The sequence below is a fragment of the Mesocricetus auratus genome, unplaced genomic scaffold, assembly GCF_017639785.1.
Source record: "Mesocricetus auratus isolate SY011 unplaced genomic scaffold, BCM_Maur_2.0 Super-Scaffold_100011, whole genome shotgun sequence".
In the NCBI taxonomy this organism is placed as follows: Eukaryota; Metazoa; Chordata; class Mammalia; order Rodentia; family Cricetidae; genus Mesocricetus; species Mesocricetus auratus.
Genome location: NW_024429195.1, coordinates 53,038,910 through 53,046,102, shown reverse-complemented (window position 1 = coordinate 53,046,102; position 7,193 = coordinate 53,038,910). Strand labels below are relative to the sequence as shown.

Genomic DNA, 7,193 nt, shown 5'->3' with positions numbered 1-7,193 from the left:
AGCATCATAGAACCAGTTGCTCACAGAATAATTATAGTTTTATTTTATGCTTTAATTAATTAACCTGCATGAATGTCTTGTTTGCATGTATATTTGTGCCCCACATTTGTGTGTGTCTGGTGCCCTGAGGCCAGAAGAGGTCAACAGATCCCCTGAAACTGAAGTTATAGATGACTGAGCCACCTTGTGGGTTCTGGGAATAGAACCTGGGTCCTCTGGAAGAGCAGCCAGTGCTCTTCACTGCTGAGACATCTCTCCAGCCCCAGCTGTAGCTTTAAACCATCATGGGAATTAAAGGAAAGATGCAACAATCCTTGCATATGTTTTAAAAAGAGCAACACTGATTAATTTCTCATTTTAAAAGGAACATCTCTTCAGTATTAAAACTTGGAAAAAATGAGAAGAAATTTAAGAACACTACAGTCCACAAATAATCAATGTGAATAGGCAGGGGAGATTGGCTCAGTTGGCTTGCACCTGTCATGCTATTGCTAAGACCTGTTGTGGGATAGTAGTTTAAGATGTGTTAAATTCGTTTATACTGTGGAGTACTTGTTTAATCATGCAAAGATGTGTTGCATTCTTTTGTGTTGCATTTGTTTAACTCTGTAAAGCTGTGTTGCTTTGCCTACCTAAAACACCTGATTGGTCTAATAAAGAGCTGAATGGCTAAGAGCTAGGCAGGATGGGATAGGCAGGGCTGCAAGGCAGAAAGAATAAATAGGAGAAAGAGAAGAGGAGGAGCAAGAAAAGGTGATAGAGAGGTATGCTCCAGGCTAGCCACCTAGCCACACAGCCAGACACCCAACCACACAGCAAGCTGTGGAGTAAGAAGGAAAAGAAGATATAGAATAGAGAAACATAAAAACCTAGAAGCAAAAAATAGACCGTATAATTTTAAAAAAAGCTGGCTAGATATAAGCCAAGCTAAGGCTGAGCATTCATAAGTAAGAGTAAGTCTTAATGTATTTATTTGGGAACTGGGTAGTGGGTCCCCAAAGAACAAAGAGTAAAAACAAAACAAAATACAGCAAAACCTACAAATTCCTGTTTTGTTTGTTTTTTGCCCAGAACCCACATAAAAAGGCCAGACACAGTGGTGCATACTAACAATGTTGGCACTGGGAAATCAGATGGTTCTTGGGTATAATGGCCAACCAGCCTAGCTGACTTGACAAGTTACAGGCTGATAAGAGCCCTGGCCTCTAAACTAAAACAGTAACAGGAACAGTGGGTGGTACCTGAGACTGTCCATGGGTTGTAGTTGTTTTTTAGGGATTTTGTTGTGGTTGCTTTGTACAAAAGGTCTCTGTTTTCTAGTTTACACAGCCAAGAGGAAGAGAAGGTCCGGAAAGAGAACAGTAAATGTGATTAAAAAGACAAAATGAGTGCTCGATTCAGCAGCACATATACTAAAATTGGAACAATACAGAGAAGATTAGCATGGCCCCTGCGCAAGGATGATATGCAAATTCGTGAAGCGTTCCATATTTTTAAAAATCAATCAAAAGAGATGAAGGAGGGCACTTCATACTCATCACAGGAGAAGTCCACCAAGATGAAGTTTCAATTGTGAACATCTATGCCCCAAATACAAAGGCATCCACGTTTGTAAAAGAAACATTACTAAAACTCAAATCACATATAAAGCCCCACACACTCATAGGAGGAGACTTCAACACTCCACTCTCACCACTAGACAGGAATACCAGACAGAAACTCAACAAAGAAACAAAAGAACTAATAGAAGTTATGACCCAATTGGGATTAATAGACATCTATAGAACATTCTATCCAAATTAAAAAGAATATTCCTTTTTCTCAGCACCACATGGAACCTTCTCAAAAATCAACCACATACTTGGCAACACATCAAACCTCAACAGGTACAAAAAAATTGGAATAACTCCATGCATCTTATCAGACCACCATGCGCTAAAATTAGAATTTAACAACACAAATTGCAGAAACCCTACAAACTCATGGAAATTGAATAATTTACAATTGCACCATTCCTGGGTCAAAGGAGAAATAAAAATATTTAAAGACTTCCTAGAATTCAGTGAGAATGAAGACACAACATACCCAAACCTATGGGACACTTTGAAAGCAGTGCTACGAGGGAAGTTCAAAGCACTAAGTGCCCACATGAAGAAACTGGAGAATAGTTATATTAGAGAATTAACAGTACAGCTGACAGCTCTAGAACACAAAGAAGCAAACTTACCCAGGAGGAGTAGACGCCAGGAAATAATCAAACTGAGAGCTGAAATCAATAAAGTAGAAACTAGGAAAACAATGCAAAGAATCAATGCAACGAAGAGTTGGTTCTTTGAGAAAATCAACAAGATAGACAAACCTTTATCCAAACTTACCAAACGGCAGAGTGTGAACATGCAAATTAACAAAATCAGAAACGAAAAGGGGGACATAACAACAGACTCTGAGGAAATCCAGAGAATCATCAGGTCATACTTTGAAAACCTGTACTCCACAAAATTCAAAAATTTAAAGGAAATGGACAATTTTCTGGATAGCTATCACTTGCCAAAATTAAATCAAGAACAGATAAGCAATTTAAATAGACCTACAACCCCTATGGAAATAGAAGCAGTCATCAAAAGTCTCCCAACCAAAAAAAGCCCAGGTCCAGATGGCCTCAGTGCAGAATTCTACCAGAAAGTCAAAGAATAGCTTATACCAATTCTTCTCAAAGTATTCCATGCAATAGAAGCAGAAGGGTCTTTGCCAAACTCTTTCTACAAGGCTTCAATAGCCTTGATACCCAAGCCACACAAAGACACATCTAAGAAAGAGAACTTCAGACCGATATCCCTCATGAACATTGATGCAAAAATACTCAATAAAATACTGGTTAATTGGATCCAAGAACACATCAAAACAATCATTCACCACAATCAAGTAGGTTTCATCCCAGGGATACAGGGATGGTTCAACATACAAAAATCCATCAATGTAATCCACCGTAAAACAAGCTGAGAAACAAAAATCACACATGATCATCTCACTAGATGCAGAAAAAGCCTTTGACAAAATCCAACACCCCTTCATGATAAAGGTCTTGGAGAAACTAGGATAGCAGGAACATACCTAAACATAATAAAAGCTACATAAAGCAAACCAACAGCCAACATCAAACTAAATGGACAGAAACTAAAGGAGATTCCACTAAAATCAGGAACAAGAAAAGGCTGTCCACTCTCTCCATACCTTTTCAATATTGTACTTGAAGTTCTAGCTAGAGCAATATGACAGCAAGAGGAGATCAAGGGGATACAAATTGGAAAGGAAGAAGTCAAACTTTCACTATTTGCAGATGATAGTTTATATAAGTGACCCAAAAAACCCTACCAGGGAACTCCTTCAGCTGATAAATACTTTCAGCAAAGTGGCAGGATACAAGATCAACTCAAGCCTTATTATATAAAGACAATAATAGGGCTGAGAAAGAAATCAGAGAAACATCACTCTTTACAATTGCCAGAAACAACATAAAATACCTTGGGATAACACTAACCAAACAAATGAAAGACCTGTATCACAAGAACTTTGAGTCTTTAAAGAAAGAAATTAAAGAAGCCCTCAGAAAATGGAAAGATCTCCCATGCTCTTGGATAGGTAGCATCAACATAGTAAAAATGGCAATCCTGCCAAAAGCAATCTACAGATTCAATGCAATCCCCATTAAAATACCAGCACAGTTCTTCACAGACCTTGAAAGAACAATAATCAACTTTGTATGGAAAACACAAAAGACCCAGGATAGCCAAAACAACCCTGATTCAACAAAGCAACATCTGGAGACATCACCATCCCTGACCTCAAGCTCTATTATAGAGCTATAGTCCTGAAAACAGCTTGGTATTGGCACAAAAATAGACAGGTAGACTAATGGAATCTAATTAAACACCCTGATATTAACCCATACATGTATGAACATCTGATCTTCAACAAAGAAGCTGAAAATATACAATGGAAAAAAGAAAGCATCTTCAACAAATGGTGCTGGCATAACTGGATGCTGGCATGTAGAAGAATTCAGATAGATCCATGTCTATTTTGATGCACAAAACTTAAGTCCAAATGGATCAAAGACCTCAACACAAATCCAGCCACACTGAACCTCTTAGAAGAGAAAGTGGGTGGTACCCTTGAACGAATTGGTACAGGAGACAGCTTCCTGAACATAACACCAGTAGCACAGACACTGAGATCAACAATTAATACATGAGACCTCCTGAAACTGAGAAGCTTCTGTAAGGCAAAGGACACAGTCAACAAGACAAAAAGGCAGCCCACAGAATGGGAAAAGATATTCACTAACCTTACATCTAACACACGGCTGATCTCCAAAATTTACAAAGAACTCAAGAAGCAAGTCTCCAAAACACCAAAGGATCCAATTACAAAGTGGGATACTGAACTACATAGAGAATTCTCAATAGAGGAGTCTAAAATGGCTGAGAGGCACTTGAGAAAGTGCTCAACATCCTTAGCCATCCAGGAAATGCAAATCAAAACAACTCTGGGATACCATCTTACTCCTGTCAGAATGGCTAAAATCAAAAACACCAATGACAGTTTATGCTGGAGAGGTTGTGGAGAAAGAGGAACACTTCTCCACTGCTGGTGGGAGTGTCAACTAGTACAGCCACTTTGGAAATCAGTATGAAGAGTCCTCAGAAAAATGGGAATCAACTTACCACAAGACACAGCAATTCCACTCTTAGGCATATATCCAAAAGATGCACATTTATACAACAAGGGCATCTGTTCCACTATGTTCATAGCAGCATTATTTGTAATAGCCAGAACTTGGAAGCAACCTAGATGCCCCTCAACTGAAGAGTGGATAGAGAAAATGTGGTACATTTTCACAATGGAGTACTATTCAGCAGAAAAAAACAATGGAATCCTGAAATTTGCAGGCAAATGGATGGCACTAGAAGAAACCATCCTGAGTGAGGTAACCCAGTCACAAAAAGACAAACATGGCATATATTCTCTCATATATGGATTTTAGACATAGATCTGGGGAGTGCCAGCCTACAATCCCATGGCCAGAGAGTTTGGGAAACAGAACCTTCATTCAGCGGCTGATGGAAGCAGAGGTAGACTCCTATGACTAAACACTGAGCTGAACTCAAGGAACCCAGTGACAGAGAGGGAGGACTGATGACCAAAGGGATTAAGACTGGGCTGGTTTAAACCCCAGAAACAGCTGACCTGACAAGGGGTACCTCTTGAATCCCATACTGATGGCTGGGAATCCAGCATGGGACTGATCAAGACCTCTTGAATGTGGGTGTCAGTGAGGAGGCCTAGGCAATCTATGGGGCCTTGGGTAGTAGATCAGTGTTTTTCCCTGGCATACAAATGGACTTTGGGTGCCCATCCCACAATGTAGAGATGCACTCTCACCCTGGACTCTTGGGGGAGAGTCTAGGCCCTGCCCTGGATGAAATGACAGACTATGGACACCCCCATGGAGGGCCTCACCCTCCCTGGGGAAATGAGGGGGTTGGTGGGAGGACACGGGAGGAGGGGAGGGAAACGGAGAGAGATCTGGGATTGACATGTGAAGCAACCTTGTTTCTAATTTAAATTTTTAAAATAAAATCAATGGCAAAAAAAAGACAGAATGAAAAAACAAAGAAAAATAAAAAAGGCAGTGGCTGCCAGGCATTGGTGGCACACACCTTTTATCCCAGCACTCGGGAGGCAGAGGCAGGCAGATCTCTGTGAGTTCGAGACCAGCCTGGTCTACAGAGCGGGTTCCAGGACAGGCTCCAAAACAACACATAGAAACTGTCTCGAAAAACCAAAAAATAAAAAATAAAAATAAAATAAAAAAGGCAGTGGCCCCCTTGGACAGAGAGAATGGAGGCTGTAAGTTGCCTAGCAACACGGGGAATTGCCTCGATTTGCCCTCACCGTTACCATGGCTGCCTCACTGCCCCTCATGCCCCTCTCTCACCCTAGGGTGTCCTAGGATTGCCCCACAGGCTCCCTGAACTCTAACTTGGAACTTGACGCTGCCTTTGAGTTTGGCCAGTGAGGAATTCTGATAAACCTAAGGATGGTTGTGGCATCTCTCCCCACCTCCTGCCTGGTGGAGCGGTCCTTCTCTCCACTGGAAGTCACAACCCTTGTCAACAGCTTCTGTCCATGAACATTCTGGGTCTGGCTTCTGGCAAGCACACTCTCCCCTTGTCCCTTCAGACTTGGCAGGGGCAGGGTGGTGGTGTTCTGATGTTACCAGTTCTGGGGTCCAGCACCAATCCTGTGATCACTCTATTTACTCAGTAAACTCTGCCCCAGGCATCCAATTTGAGGGGGCCTCTGTTCCCCGCCAAGACCCTGGATGACAGTTATTAAAACCATATGTTCCTCTTCCAAGGCTAGCGTGCTTTCTTCATCTTGGGAGTCAGAATATTGCCCGGGTGTCCTCAGCGGGGCCTTTTGGGCTAAGAAACGTGTGAATAACTTGTCGCCAGTTCCAGCAAGGGGTTGTTTCTAATGCTGCTGCTGCTGCTGCTGGTGGTGGTGATGCTGTGAGCAATGACAGCTGTTGTCAGGCCTGCCCCAGAGTTCTTTAAAATCTGCCTGCATCCTCAGAAAAGACCAGGGAAGTGACTTTTGCTTCCATCTTTGTGTTAAAACCATTTCATGCTAAAGTTACTGAGAAATTAGATGATATTTACCCCCTTTCACACAACTACAGCACACATCTATCAGGCCGCCTCCTTGGAGTCCTGACTCAAGTGACTCTACCGCTAGGCCTTTCCTGCATAACTCAGTGGTATTAATTGCAACTAATTAGTTGTGGTGGGAGCAATGCAAGTGGAGGACAGGTTTGTTTTGCTTTATGCTTTCCGAAGGCTCCTCCTGCCATAGTGAAACAGCTCAAATCACAGCGGCCAGAGTGTGTGGTAGAAGCTGTTCCCATCATGGAGGTCCAGGAAGCATGGGCTGGGTGTAACTTCCACAGGCCATACATCATAGTCTACTTCCTGGAGGGGGTCCTACCTCCTAGAGGTTTCAGAGCCTAGGCAAGGCACATTCTAAGCACGAACAGCACTCGGGTACATTTCATATTGAAAGCATAGCATTGACTTCAGCATTTCCTAGCCGGCTTCTCTGCCTTCCTTTTATCTTCAGTGCTCGTCATC

The 7,193-nt window shown here is 42.0% G+C and overlaps 1 non-coding gene across 1 annotated transcript; it reads left to right on the top strand.

Annotated features, from left to right (window-relative positions):
- The first annotated feature begins 1,388 nt into the window (after positions 1 to 1,388).
- On the top strand, positions 1,389 to 1,495 carry LOC121143415. Its single transcript, XR_005880604.1, has one exon. It is a non-coding gene; the product is annotated as a U6 spliceosomal RNA (small nuclear RNA).
- The last annotated feature ends 5,698 nt before the right edge of the window (positions 1,496 to 7,193 follow it).